The following is a 16,908-nucleotide window of genomic DNA, read 5'->3' as shown; positions in this document are numbered from 1 at the left end:
AGAACAAAAAGTGACAATTTAGGGCAATTGTTTAGTCAGGATGCACGAATGTTAGCAATTTCCGCAGTCTATCGCCAGATGACGTCATGATATTAAAAGATATTCAAAGCATTTGTAATTATAAAAACAAGAGATAAAGAATGTAACCATGGCAAGAGACGATATTAATTACTCATTCAACTTTTTCAAATATTAGTAGAATAAATTATATTTGATGATGTTGTTTGTGAGTTTTTGTCCTGATAAATAACATAACAAAATGATACACATGGTGTATATAAATGTAAGGGAGAAACTCCAAGAGGAAAAATCGACGTTTTAAAAGAGTTGTAAATATTTATATGCATTTTATTTGACATAACATTAAATTCAGAAGTGGAAACGTAAGTGATGGTTTCTGTACTGGTTTACAGTATTATAAAATTAAATATTCGTCACATTTGAGCTGATTCCATTTTAAAGATATTACAGATATGGAAGGACACGCTTTCTGTTAAGTTGTGCAATATATAACTAATCTTTATAAAAAACGTGAGAGCTATGTTTTGCAGTATTGTAGAAGAACCACACAATTTATTCAAGCAATTGGTGACAATAATAGTTACGTTTTCTGATTATAGATGCAAATACATTTCTGGTTATAGAATCCAAGAAGAAATCAAATTCTTTCATTTAACTAGACGTCCTTATTGACTATCCAGAGCATTTCAGTGCGTGTTGTATCTTGCTTACATTTTAAACAAGCTTGCTCACATGTATAACTGGCTTGCTTATATTTGTGACTAATCGATTTCTATGATGGCAATAAATAGCTAATTCGAACAGGTTAAGATAATGAGATACGTTCTGGCTTCAGAAAGATAAGTGCATAAAGATTTAGTTACTACCATGGTTTGTATTTATTTATAGCTTGAGAGAACGGAAATTCCAATAAAAGGCAGTTAGTATTTATTTAGCAGCATGAAATCCAACCACACGCCAAAAGAAATACTACATATAAATAAGATTATATACTAGAAATCAAATATTATGAAATCGTGTGAACTTTTAAAGTTGCAGAAATGTTCAAAGGACTGGTATTTCAGCAACACAGCATAACAACTGAAAGAATTCTTCAAATGGAATATTTTGGTATCTATTGTAGTGTAGCCCCATACAAAAGATTTTGACTCCTATTGTCCTGACACATGTTGTCTGAAAATATATCTTGAATGTTAGCATTGTCATAAACATCTTTTCTCCACTTTATAACATGAATATCCATACAGAGAATATATGCTTTTGAAATCGACAGACGCAGCTAGCTTTTATATCAATTCAAATAGAACTCCTACAGATACTCTAAGATTCTATGTATTCCAGAATTAGAAACGATTAACGCATTCATTTCTATTACGTTATTCATAACTGAACCATCAGTTGGAAGAAAATTCTTCAAATTAGTGAGAACATCATTCCAATACGGGAGTTAAGGTTTTAGGAAATCACACATTCACATTCGGAATTTGGTGTAAACATGAACAAATTGAATTACATTTTGAGAATAAACCAATTATACTATACTAATTCAGAAATCAAACAACAAAAATCAGCGTTATATTTACAAAGTTTTCACAGGACTAGTTTCGATGGTTTTACCGAACCACCATCTTCAGCTGCAAAACTGCAAATGAACAAGATAGGAAATAATGATTAGATAAGATAAGAAAGCCTGGACAAGAATAAGCAAGTGGCGTCATCTGTTGGTGAAATCAGAACTAAAACATAATTTATTTAAAGGCCGAAGGCAAATTTGGATTGGAATTAGGATCGTTAACTAGAACAGAAAGATTTTTATGAATGTGAAATGCCTCTAGAAAATCCAGTTCTCCAATGGAAGATGTTTTTTGAATAATTTTGGCAGGAGAAAAACTGAAAGTGTGGTTTTCGGACCAACAATGTTGAGCAACAGAAGACTTCTGTGTTTCCTTTTTTCTAACATATGCCTCATGTTCCTTGACGCGAAATTTTAAGGCTCTCTTAGTTTGGCCAATGTACATTAAACCACACTGGCAAGGAATCCTATAAATACCCCAGGAATTCATATCCGGAATGGGGTCCTTGAGTATGGAACTCGGAATTTTATTGATGGGAGAATAAACAACCCGAAAGTTAAATTTCTGCAAAATATGTGCAACTTTATAGCTAATTGATGGAAAGAAGGGAATGACAACAGAATTTTTATAATCTCCTAAAACAAGATTGTGCCTTTTAGTGTGTTGAGATGAGAATTTTTTAACTGCTTGATTAATAATGTTGGGTGGAAAGCCCCTGTCAATAGCTATTGCTTTTAAATACTTTAGTTCTTCATCAAGGGCTAGTTTGGAGGAGCAAACTTGAAGAGCACGAAAAACATAGGAATAAAATGAAGCTAACTTTTGTTTAGTCGGATGACATGATTTAAAGTGTGGTGGAAGGCAAACCGATGAAGGTTTACGGTAAACCGTAGTACTGAAGTTGGATGTGTTACGTGTGACCAGAATGTCGAGAAACGGAAGAGAATTGCAAGTCTCAAGTTCAAAAGTGAACTGAATAGCAGGATCAATAGAATTCATTGTTGAAAGAAATTTATTTAAATCATCTTTATTACCTTCAAACAGAGTAAAAGTATCGTCTACGTAGCGGAACCATGCCGAGAAGTTTAAAGTTTCAAACAATTTTGATTCATAATATTGCATGTAGATATCAGCCAGGATGGGACTGAGGGGGCTTCCCATGTCTAATCCCTCAGTTTGCTTGTAATATTTATTTTGGAAAACAAAATGTGTTTGTTTCAAACAGAGTTGAGTGAGAGAAATTAGCTCATCAATTTCGATGCAAGAGAAATGAAATTCGCGAAGTCTGGTTTCTAGACATCTTAATGCACCCTCCATTAAGATATGAATAGGATATGAATTCCTGGGGTATTTATAGGATTCCTTGCCAGTGTGGTTTAATTTACATTGGCCAAACTAAGAGAGCCTTAAAATTTCGCGTCAAGGAACATGAGGCATATGTTAGAAAAAAGGAAACACAGAAGTCTTCTGTTGCTCAACATTGTTGGTCCGAAAACCACACTTTCAGTTTTTCTGCTGCCAAAATTATTCAAAAAACATCTTCCATTGGAGAACTGGATTTTCTAGAGGCATTTCACATTCATAAAAATCTTTCTGTTCTAGTTAACGATCCTAATTCCAATCCAAATTTGCCTTCGGCCTTTAAATAAATTATGTTTTAGTTCTGATTTCACCAACAGATGACGCCACTTGCTTATTCTTGTCCAGGTTTTCTTATCTTATCTAATCATTATTTCCTATCTTGTTCATTTGCAGTTTTGCAGCTGAAGATGGTGGTTCGTTAAAACCATCGAAACTAGTCCTGTGAAAACTTTGTAAATATAACGCTGATTTTTGTTGTTTGATTTCTGAATTAGTATTTATTCGGCGTGTTATTGTGTCTCAATTATACTATCTTTGATCGCGGATTCATGTATTACAGTGTCTTTGAAAACATGGGTATTTTTTAGGATTTATGAATAAAAATTATATGCTGTTTTACATCTAAATTGTTTATATAACGCTTAATTTTTTTTCTTACCAACTATTCATAAAAAAAAGTTTTCCTAGGTTTAATTTAAATTCACTGCAGTAACTGGCTAAATCATGAATGTATTTTTATTTATTATAATTACAACCTAGCCGCCCAGATGGTATCGTGGTTAGGGAAGCCGTCTGCGATCCCGGAGAAAGCATGTTTGTCATCGTCCGTTCCTTCGTAAGAGGCAAAGGCGTCCCACCTATTAGGTGCCTTCATAATAAAGTGACCTACACTTCTGGCCTTAGGTGACGTCAAGCCGAAGTCAGTTGGCAGCCCGCCACTGAAAAAAACAGAATATAACCAACATATGTTATTATAATCATAAAGTTCGTTGAATCAGTGATTGAAAAAACTTTTCTGGTTTTTCGAATCCGCAAATATGAAAAATGAGCTATGTTCTAGCCAGCATTTGAATCACGAAATTCCGATGTGCTAGCTGGACGTGCCAAACACTTACGCCCTGAGTTAACGCAGAGGTGCCTGCGTGTTACATTCTCGCCACCATAAACGATAACTGGTTAGAGGCAACTGACTATCAAATTCAGAATACGAAGAGTTATCATCTGCAGAACGTTAGTTCTGGAACCATTCGCTTCACCCATCCAGACAGAATGACTATTCCATACGTTACAGTTATCTTCATACGAATTAATATTACTTTAGCATGAGTCAAAAATATCCCCTTTGGGAGCCATAATACTCATAATGAAATATAATTATAACCACCATTACCTATGAATCTCAATATTTTATTTCAAGCAATCACCAATTGAACGAATGCATTATTATTATTTATGATGATTATAATTAATAATGCACACGGAGCAGGAAAATGTAATTAAGATAAAGGGTTTGACTGAAATTAAAAGGCTTCATTTCCTAAGTATGATGGATTCTTTTCCGTTTATCTCCCCGATAAGATCATCACAAAATAAAATAGTCTATTCTTGTTCAAACTATTCCTTTTCAATTTTGGACAGTAGTGGTTTTTATTTTGTTTAATTTCTAGATAGACTATCACAGTTCTCATTATGTTTAAGCATTTTGTTTTGGCCGCAAGGTGCTTTATAAATAGCGCATGATAAATATCAATTGTTATGAAATTAGCAGATAAAATACCAAAATTTAATATTCTGTTATTTCTCTTATTATTTAATCGTTAGGATGCTACTGTAAATTTTGGAAATGCTTGAGTTTATTTCTTTGTTAATTAGATTTTTATGTGCCTATTTAGAGCACATTATTAAAAATTTTCTTCGATATTTTTTAATCGAATTTATGGCATTCATTGTGTTTCCAAGTGTCTGTTTCGCTTTAATTCTGAAAAGAAGAACTTAAATATTAAGATTAGTTCAAGAACAAACAATATATCGTAAAGTTGGCTACCTTTTGTAAATTCGTCGCCAAACAACCAGTTTCCATTCCAGAAGCTTTCGCTGACGTTTGTCGTTTTCTTGAAGTGATTTCCCTCCATCCCTACATAATCCCAGATCAGGATGCTGTGTGTCAGTTGACTCTTATGCAACTGCTTTCCTATAGAAAATCTCGCTCAGTGATTACTGTTTTATTGTTTGAAGTGAGAGCAATTTTGGTGATCTACGATCTAATATAATATAGTTACGAATTTTGTGCATATGTAAACAGTTTTAGTTATATTATATGGAAATTGTAGTATCATATGTATAATATAATATAAAATGCTTCGAGAAAGTGAAGCTCCGCTGAAGAGATAACAATACAGGGGCAGTCTACCGATTGAACCATTTACCAGTTTGGGGAGACAGTGCTAAGCTGGCCATCCATAATTTTCGTGACTTATTTTTGTCGCCAAGAGACAAACGGTCTCGTAATTTGGCGACCATTTGGTGACATTTTTGCCTGCTCGCTGTATATCTGTAATTAGCCTAATCCCTATGTATTACTGTATCTGTATTTTACCGAATACATTATCAGGTTCAATGTTCCGTCTTACTTTCTTCGGGAACATGCAAGGACCTGACTCGGAACAGAGAGCTTACTAAAGCTATGTTCAATACTGTGGGAAGTAGACAGGATACACAAGAAGGGTATACAAAACCCTTTATTTTTTCTCTATTTACAATTATTTCCGTACTTCGGAATACAAAGACCCACTACTCGTGGTCTGAACGTAAGAATATAAAAATAAAACTAAACTCTAATTTAACTTTAAAATAATAAACGTGGAAGATTGGCCTTATATTAACAGGAAGCCGTATGTAGTACAGAGAACTGTGAACACTACAATACGTTTAAAATTATCAAGAGGATTAAACCTCTGGCCTGGAAGGCAACCAGCAACTGAGTAAAACTTCTAAGGTAAGCGGCCTGCTTCGACTAACTGCTTCCTCTCTTTCGCTTGGCAAAAAGCCACAACTTAAGTACTTGGCGTTCGCCAGACAAACTTTGCATAAATACATTAACGGTTATAATTCTGGCCGGAAGTAGAAAATAAGAAGTGATAGTAAAGATTTAAAATAAAATAAACGTTAGTAAAACTTAAGATCCTTATAACATAACTGTAACTGTATATGTTTTCCGGTAATTTCGGTAAATTGAAGGTACCAGAAATTTCTAGGCTGCTTGGGAAGAACTATATAAGAGCGGAAAGCGCATTTTTGAAGAAATCAGTTTTGTAAATGCTCCGAAGTCTAACTTCTAATACGTTCCTCCGGACCTTATATTTAGGACAACCGTGTACCCATTATAAAAAATAAAGCATAAATGATTCCATACTCGAGCTGCGAATTTGACAGAGATGTTTAATTTCGAATTCTGTGATTTTTATTTCATATTCAATTTCCATAAAGAAGATAGTTAGTAAACAAATGAAAGTAAATCGATGTTCACTTTCCCCCTTAAATGTTATTCAATGATACAATTCCCTTATTTATTAGTGTCTAATTTAACATTCTATTACATGCCGAAAGAATTTTTATGCAAATAATGCATACTTTTAAAATTCTGAAACGCAATATTAACATTCTCATGAAGTTTTACTGCTTTAAAAGCATGATCGGGCAATCATATAAAATTTATTAAATACTTTGCAAATATTTTTCTTTTTTCATTAATATAAATAATATCACTAATTGGCAATATACCAATACTTGAACTTTCCATTGCGTTTGAGAATTCAAATTCCAAAAGCTTCTGTGACTAGGATCTCCATTTTGGGGGATCAATGTTTTTCATAATACTCTACATAGAAATACTCTTCACGTAAACTTTTAACACCAGAATCCTTTACAGAATAATTGCAACGAAACACTCCAGTTATTTAACCAACTTTGCAAAATTCAAAAACTACAAATTTCACATAGTAAGTCTTAAGTCATAGTGATCCATAAACCAGGGCAAAATATAACTAAAGCTTTAGCTCTAAAAATTGACAATCAAAAGATCAAATCTGTGAATACGATCAAGTACCTCGGTTTAACAATCGACAAGAAATTCTCCTGGATTCCTCATCTACAAAATATTAAACTTCGTACAACATCAATAGCTAACTGCCTACGACGTATGCATGGATATAACTGGGGCTTAAATCTCCATATAACACGTATTCTTCTAAAAACATTCATCTCAAAAATGGTAAATTACGGAGCCTGAATTTGGGCACAACCAATGACAGTGAGAAAGATCAAATGTTTAAATTCAATTAAAAGGCCTTTTACTCTTTGCATTACTCGGGCGTATCCGCACAACTTCAAATATAGCACTTGATACTTTAGATGGTACTCTTCCAATATCAATCAGTGCAGAAATGGAATGTACATATATGAAAGTTCTTCAACTTAACCAAGCCGCAGAATTCAACAACCAAACCTTTTGGCCATCCAACTATGAAGAGAAAATTAACCCCAATCTTATCCATCCAGCGCTTCGCTTCAGCAAAATAATATTCCCCACGTCTGTAGAAAATTCAAGTTCATCTCCAATTGCTTATACTGAGGGATCAAAAATTGAAGAAAATGTTGGTTCCGCAGTCTTTTTTCAAATTACCCCCTCAAATATCATCAAATGGAAAGGCCATCTCCATAAAAATAATAGTGTTTTCCAAGCGGAATTGTCAGCTATAAAAGCAGCGATTGAAATAGCCATTCTCAAAAATCTCAACTAATTTAGCATAAAATCTGACTCCCAAGCAGCTATTCTAGCTATTAAAATTCTCTTACCTTCCTCTTCATTGATATCAGACATAAATTCTCTTCTTGGCAAAATTCCAAACTACGAAATTCAAATTTAATGGATCAAAGGACCATTTTGATAATGATCAAGCAGATGAACTAGCCAAAGAAGCAGCTATTAATCAAGATGGCACTGAAATCATCATTCCGTGGCCTCGCTCAAATTTCAAGTACCAACTAAAACAACTTGCTTCAAAATATTGGCAAGATTTGTGGAACAATGTTCCACAGGAAAGACGCACATATAACTTGATCCCCAATGTAAGCTTCGCATCTCTGAACTCGAATCCTTCACTAAATTACTTTATAACAGGACATGGACCCTTCCCCACATATTTCTACGCAAGAAATTTGGCAAATTCTGATATCTGTATATACGGCTAACAGGGAACTCCTGATTATTACACTTTCTCATGCCCCTTAACTGAGGATATTAACATAAAATCTCCAAGAACTGACCTCCTGGCATTCGAAAGATTTTTAATTAAAGATAAACATCAATATCCAAAGTTTCAGAAATTTATGCAACGACTCTCTTCCTACGGCCTAGATCTCTGTCAAGTGTAAGTCTACATGCAGTTTAAATTTAGTGAACTTTTACATGCTGTGATTATGGACAAAATGGCTCCGCTCGTGAACTTTATAAACTGCAATAAACCAAATATAGCTGAAATAACCCATGAACACCCATCTCTTTAGCATTATTATAACAATTCATTTTAACATTGTGTTGCCAGTATTAATTATAACTATCTCATTATGTTTATTTGTTTATTAATTATGTTTATCTCCTATTTTTGTTGCACCAAATCAGATGTTCAATTTATCTTGTGAATCTCAAATTGTATTCCAACTATTTTGTAATCTACTTATGCCATACACCATTATTTTTAATAAATACTGGACGCAGGGCGTACTGTGGAATTGCACAATGTACCATAATAGGCAAACTTTAGACCTTTTGAAAAGCTTCAGTCTATGCAAATTCTTATAAAACTTGCAATTATACCCCCCCTTTTCTTTTCAAAGAGTTAGTATGGGAAGGCATTACCAGACCTATGGTACATCGCTGGTGTCCCCCATACTTTACCTTTACCTTATGTGAGTATGGGTTCCTAGTGGATTGAATGCACACAGAACCGATGATAGTTTGACAGAATTTATATTCTCAAAAGAATTACTTTGCAGGTATTCAACTTTCTACAGAAGTACTGAAACAGAGTTTTTCACTATGTCAGAGCATAATCAGGCGTTGCCACTTGAAACTACTAAGAACTTTAAACACAAAGCAATGAAAATCGCATCTAAAAAGCGAAGGCCACTCTGACATCTCTCGATAATTCGAAGTTATTGTGAAGTAAAAACTAAGAACTGATATTATCTTTGCTCTATAGTCTTTCCCCGGGTGCTGAGATGTCTCTGGTACCTTCCATTTCTGAAAATTGCTGGAAGGAACATACTGTTAAGGTTACCTATAGGGGCCGGATACGTATACAGTTCCACATCGCTAGCAATTAAATTTATTCAATTACAGTTGCAGTTGCAGCTACACAAGGACCGGACAAAAATGTCGTGAAATGATCGCCAAGTTTGGCGACCAGTCGTCAAAACCATCGCCTGCTTAGCGATACCTCGCCAATTTAGCGAAATAGTAATTTACCTCAATGTTGCACTTGTAATTTTATTTTTTCGGCAGAGCTTTATCTGTTGAGGCATTTCATTTTATGTTATGCAAAAGATACTAGTATTTTAAACAGAATTTGATTAAATTATTTTCATACGTACAAAATTCGTAACAGTATTTTATTTCTAATTATGGACAAATGCGAACAATTCGATTTTCATTTTGTGTCTGGCCTCTAAATACGATTCTCTGTTTTATTACGAAAAATCTCAGCCAATTTTTCTCATACGGCAGTCAAACATTTTGTACATTATTTTTCGTAACAAATGTAAAATTTTTGAAACCATAAGTATAAAAAGCATGTATAAAATTTAGATTTCGTAATTTTTACAAATTTTAAATCATTAAATTCAAAAATACTAAAATATTAATATTTACGTCGTTTAAAACATTTTTATTTCTGAGAAAAATATGTGATGGACCAACGGTTGAGAACATAAAAGCCGGATTAGAACTTTTCCGGACACATATATATCTACACATCAGATCTATATATGTAACAGATTTGGAGATAGTTGTAATAGAATGGGGACTGTTTATTGCATTGTAAAACCTTCGAGAGTCTTTACAGCGTATGGCAGTCTTTACAGCGTGATGACGTTTGCGAGTAGAAATAGCCGTCGACTCTACACGCTATCTATGTTTAAAGAGATTTTGAAGACACAATATATAATTCACATCATTATGGGCTCAATATTTACCCCAAAATTTTGTCATTGTAAAACAATGAATAGAGAAGCAGCCAGATGTAAGTTGGCAGGTGAGTAACAAGAGAGTGAAGGAAAAATTCAGAAGGAAACATGCGAGAAAAGAGTAAAAAATTTCAGGTCCTGATTGAAATCTTTAATCTGATTGTAATAACATACCCCCGTCGCAGCATTACGGAAGAAGGATTAATTTGGTTAATTTGAAATAAAGCAATTCTGAATTGGTATTATTTCATGACTTACTGTTTTTATGATAGGAAGGGGAAGTACTCATTTAAAATTAAGAAACAAAAAGTATATTTCTAAATAAAGTTAGAAATTTGCTTTACGCATTTTTATCTTATATATCTGTATAAAGCCATTCCGGGATATTACTTTGTAGAATCAATTGAACAAGACTATTTAAGATATTTAATGTCAGTTTATATTTAATGAATTTATAGGGATATAAGATATATTTAAATAACACAAGATATATTTAAATAAACAAGCGTTTATACATCGCATTCACAGAAAAATATGGAAGAAAGTTTTTGTTCTTAGCTTTTTCCAGTAAATCTCATTTTATTTATTTCGTATTTTTGTTGTTTGGTACGGCTTCGTCGCATACAAAATTTATTTGATCACCATTCATTATTTCAATTACGTAATTTATTTTTTCATGTTTGATATATAATATATATCATGTCCTCATATTTCATTATGCTAGTGTAATTTTAGCCTGAAGTAAAACATGAAACCCTCTGCCAACACAATTCTTCTTTACTTGAGGGCAATTCTTTCATGAAACGTATCCGATAACTATAAATGGTGCCGAATAAAACCAAGAATTATGAATAATGCCCTGCAGGAACTAGGGTATTGCGTTTGAGTGCAGCCGGGAGCATCTCGTTAATACAGTCGGTACGCCAAGGTCAGTGAAGCAAACATAAGATCGCAGGAATACTTCTGTAGCTAACAGTAACCTAATGAAAGGATACGCATTCTTTAGTAGGTCAATAAGATTTCGGAACGTCAAAACATATTACGTGTTAGGAGTCACTGATTACAGCTTGCAGGAAAATGCAACTGCTAACCGAAACAATCTAAACTGAATATAAAAGAGGAATATTCCTTTATGCGCTTTTGGTTGATGAATAAACGGTTATATTGCATAGGACATAACTGTAACGAAGTAATTTTGCTAATAAATAAAACAATAAAAATTTCTAAAAAAATAACTGGAATTAATTGGTCACCGAGACGTCATGATCTTGGTTCTTTACCCTCGACTTACTACCTTTTTTAATGACTTTATCGATGTTTACTTTGAATGTTATAAATGATTTTTTAGCCCAAAGGACGTTAGCCCAAAAGGGCTATTAATTCCGATTTGAAATATTGCGTCGAAAACATTCAATATCCGTTTCTCTTTTCAAATTGTTGCCACCAAATATTATCTCCCTGTGTTATATTTCAAGAAATTAAATAATAAAAAATCTGCGCAAATGCATGTATGTACGTTTCTCGAATTGTGATAAAAGAACGGTACCTACAGCTATCCGATTTTGAATACAGTAATCCTACACCGAATATGGGCATCTGGAAGCCCCAATTTGGAATTTGAATTTCTTTTATTATAGATTTCATATTTTGTAACACTTTAACGAATTTTTTATCAACAAACTCAACGATTTCGAAGCGAGCAATGTCAACATTGTACGAGGAAAAAAACTTTCTTATCTCCAGCGCGCGAGATTGTGTATGGGAAATTCTAAAGATATGCTCTTTTAAATATTTTGTGGTATTGCTATTGAATTACATTTTATGGTTTAAGTGCAAAGAATATGATATTTAATAAGCAAAGCTTTTACGCAAAACGTTAAGAAACGCCCCTTTGGGCGTAATATAAAATCTGAAAGCTTTCAGATCTTGAATGAGTTTTTTAAAATTTTAATTGGTATTAGATTTTTATTTACATTGGTTTTACTTCGTCTAATTTAATTAATTTCGTATATTTCATTTGAAATACTGATTAATTTTTTAATTTGTTCTTTTTCACATCCAGGTATAATTCAAAAACACGGCTGTGTTGAAAATTCTTTCGGCTACTTCTTCAAAAAGACTGAGGAGTTTTTAATTATTATTTATTATTATTTTTATTTAATATTATATTTAAGACAAATTTAAAGAGCAAGCTATGCCGGAAAAGAAATAATACAGGGGCACGTGCATGTAACATTTAGTAAATGATTAACTCAGTAATTTGTATTGAAACTGAATTAATGTGATTCACCACTGTGTTAGCCGTAACCGTAATTCCCCGCTCCTATTGCTTTTCACTAATTTCAAGAAGCAAAAAGTGCTAGAAATATATAATCGCCGGCTGAAAACTATTGAAAGCCGAAGAGAGAGCATCTGCTCTCAGTTGTTTAGTTAGTTGCTGTTGTTATTTTTGAGAATTCATCGTGAGATCGGATACGCTTTCTTTTCAGATACGCTTTACATTTCATTGCTTTCAACGTTGCTAGTACTTGTAGTGTAACTACTGATTACTCTGTATGGTACTGTGAACACTTGTGCGAATATTTCTGTGGAAAATGCCAGAGTTCTGAAACATTTCTTTGATAAAAGTAAAATTTTTTTATTAACTTGTTGTCGAACATGTGCATGAAATCTGTTACGAATCGTACTCACGCAACAGTATGTTTTCTTTTTTTTTTCTGTTCCTGTTCGTAAGTCTGCCACAATGAAAGATTATTTCTACTGTCTCTTGATACACATACACGTATATATGGGATCATAAGATCTGGTTGCTTGCAGTAATTTGATATGAAAGATGAGTGCTTGACTAGTGAAGACATTATTTTCCAGTCGCGAGTGGATTGAGGTTAGATCATCACTGAAAATATAAATTACGTCGTAGAAGATGCGGAGAAACTTTTGAAGAATCACAAAAATCAAAATCACTTAATAATCTATACATATCTCTGTTACTTGTTGATTACTCTATTAAATGGCACAGCACACTGAGGCCAATCTGTACCTCACAATTCTGATGATGACGCATTACATTTTTAATATAAGCAGCTAAGCAAGAGACGTCGTTAAGCTAGCAAGCGTAGCCTGGAAAAAAGGAAGGATAGTTAGTTTGCAACTGTAATTATAGTAAAACGTTTCATTAATCTAATTGGCTAAAACTTATAGGCAATGCAGAAGTTTTAAAATTGCGTAATATGTCAGATAAAAAATATGCAAATCAAAATTACAACTTAAAACCCTCTTGATGGCTCCTTTTTAATTTGGGTACTTTCTCTCTAGTAATAACTTTCTCGAAATTGCGTCATATCTGAAAACTAATTACGCATTATGTTATATATATAGCATATATAGGGGGCTGTGTGCATGCATGTATGATCAAATGATTGTTAGTTTTGATGCAGTGTGTAAGAACTCGGCCAATTCTTTAGATAACACAACAAGCCAATGCATATATGAATGCCTTCAATAATATTACGCCAAGCAGATCTTTTGTTAAATATGAAAATAAGATCTCTCAAGAAACAACATGTCATAAATTTTAGATAGCAAAAGTGTTGTTCTCTTAAGGTTGACTTTATGTGGGTATTAATAAGGTAAAACGTATCATTTTCCTCATTCTACATGTCTAAGTAAATGTTTAATGGAAATACATTTCATTTCTGCAATCACTTTATGGGCTGTAAAAATTTCTCGTATAAGATGAAACTAGGAGCATTTAAGAATAAATGAATTCGAATTGCTTGCAGCTACATCTCATCTGTAAGGAGTTAAACGCATGCGTCGCAATTTCAAGACTGACTGTTTTGAAACATTTATTTTCAGCTAAACTCTTATCGGTTTCAAGGAATCTAAAACACTTCCTTTCAAGAAGTCAAATGCATTTTAAACTGCGACGAATTTCCCGAATCATGGTAAGATGCCCAAAACTATTTTCCACCATCAACGGAGGTAAAGTTCTTTCAATGCGTATTTCTGGTTTTTCTCATATAAACCTATTGCCTAAGGACATACTTAATGATATACTCTGAGGAAAAACTACTTCGATGCAAAGCCGTAAAGAGCGACAAATTTTAGTCTCTAGTATTTGCGGAGTTTTCGGCGAGCTTCCATTTAGATAGAATTTGCTAAGAACTTACTAAGATGTCGATGGTGGTTATGTATCACAAATGTTTTGAGTTATTTTAGCAAGTACTTCCAGTTGCATATATCTTCGAATATTTTATGATTTCAAATTTCATTTTTGGACAGGAAGCTTTGAGTTTGTTTCTATTCCATAACATTTTCTCATATATTTTAAAATAAAATGAAACATTTGAGTAACAAATAAGAAACTATTTAAATCTAAAATCAAAAAATATATATTCTAAAGATGTGTCTTAAATTATGAATATGCCAGGCACACGCTTACCAATTATCTCTCGCATGGCATAATACTGTTGCGTGCATATAGGCTCCTAATACATTGAATGTACAAGTCCGATAATCGGCTAATAAAATTTACTTTTATCAAAAGAAGTATTTCAGAACTCTGGAATTTTCCACAGAAATATTCGTACAAGTGTTCACAGTATCATACAGTATAAACAGTGGTTAAACTTTAAACTATTTATTAAGATCGTTAAACAGAATGCAATCCAAAGCGCATCTAAATAGAAAGCTAATCTGATATATCAGTTCACGCGAAATTAAACAACTCGCAACAATAAGAACTAAACAAATGAGGGCAGCTGCTCTCTCTTTTGCCTTAAAGAGTTTTCGGCCAGCCGCGAGGTATTTCTTGTACTTTCATCTTCTCGATTTTACTGGAAAGCAATAATTAAGGTGGAATTAATGTTACAGCTAACACAGTGATGAATTATGGTTATTCAGTTCCAATACAGATTACCGAGATACCCATTTACTCAATGTTAAATGCACTGGCTTTGTATTCTTACTTTCCTTTGATAGCTTTCTCTTAAAATTTATCTCACGCTACATTGCAGAGAAAAATACAGCAATTTTACTTATGATTTTTCTAAAATTTGTTATCTAAGTACAAAATTTGTAACAATACTGTAAATACTTATAATAATAAAAATGTAAATACTCCTTTCAATATCAGATTTCATAATCTCTTGCGTGAGCTATTTTATATGGCAAAACAAAGATATGTTCTAACACCTCCGCGTACTGTCGTAAATCATCATATGGTTATGATGCTGTATATCATGTTATTATGACATATATCACCGTTTTTATGTTATGTTGTTATGATCCTCATTATGTTATATGTTATTATTATACGTAGTTATTATATTGATATGCCGTACATCATCATCCGACGTACTGTTGTATACCGTCAATGTTTAAATGTTTTAAAACACCATTATGATATTTCCTACTCGTTGTTTTGAGTAGTGTAAGACTGAAATCCATATTCTAGTGTAATGAGCCTCAATGTTTAGTTTCCTTTTTATTTCAGTCAACTACATTGTTAGAAATGATTAGATGTATCATTATGTCATATATCTTTTGTTACCATCAAAGACAGAAATCTGGAGAATGTCGACATTCTCTGGTGGATGTCAATATTCGCATAGTCGGTCAGTGTATGTCAGAATTATTTGCTAAATATCCTTATGTCTCACACTTACAACGTTAAATACCGACATTCACGATGAAATGATGGTGAATGTTGAATAAAAATACTTTTGTTACGTTTTGAAATCGTTCTTTATAATTAAAACGTATTATGATATCCGTCAAAATAGGAGAAAGCTAAAGTAACAGCACATGTAAATCAATTGTTGGACTTAAAATTTTCAAAAAAAAAAAAAAAAAAAATTACTTCATTATGGTGGAATCTTATTTACTGCAACAGCTTAAACTGTTAGAAACTTTGAATTACACTAGAGTCCCTTGCGTTTGCAACGCAACTCATGCCGTCTTCTCTGCTTCTCGTTTCGACCTCTAAGAGATCATATTAGTGTTTGTTGGCGTACATCGGTGATGGTCCGAATGATACAAGAATTTAACCAAATATTCAGTCTTTCAGCGGCGTATTTGGTATGTGTTGACATTCACCGGAGAATGTCGACAGTTTTCAATTTCGGTCTTTTCACGGTAACATATCTACTATTTCATACTATTTTATAAGTTCTAAATGGACAGTTACTAAATCTTATGATAAGTTATTTCTTAAAACGCTTCTTAAAAGGTAGATTCTTAGACGATTTCTTAGAGGATAAGAACTAGGTAAAAATTTCTATTTAATATTTTTGAACCGAAACTGCTACCTAAACTGTTTTATTGGTACCGAAACTCGAAAAATACTGTAGTTTAAATACCGATTCAAGCCGATAATTAAAAAAGTAAATTAAAATAGGTAGCAGAATATTTTGAACAAAATGATTAAGTAAAATGAAGTTTTAATACGAACCAGCTAACAATGGCAAGTATTTATTTAGTATCATAACAATGACAAGTATTATTAGACGAAAAATCCGATCTTACTGTTTAGCTAGATTCGAAAATTGAAAACGTCATAGATAATTTACAGTTACTTGAAAGTGATGCTCCAGACCACAAATACCGATCTAAGCGTATATAGGTATTTTAATACTATGATCAAAAATAATTTATGTAAAAATGGTAACTACAAATTATCCTATCAAAAATTACCGAAATAAGAAAG

This window comes from Stegodyphus dumicola, chromosome 3 (assembly GCF_044657685.1).
Source record: "Stegodyphus dumicola isolate Sdum_Otavi_A_Nest chromosome 3, ASM4465768v1".
In the NCBI taxonomy this organism is placed as follows: domain Eukaryota; kingdom Metazoa; phylum Arthropoda; class Arachnida; order Araneae; family Eresidae; genus Stegodyphus; species Stegodyphus dumicola.
This window is presented reverse-complemented; position numbering follows the sequence as displayed.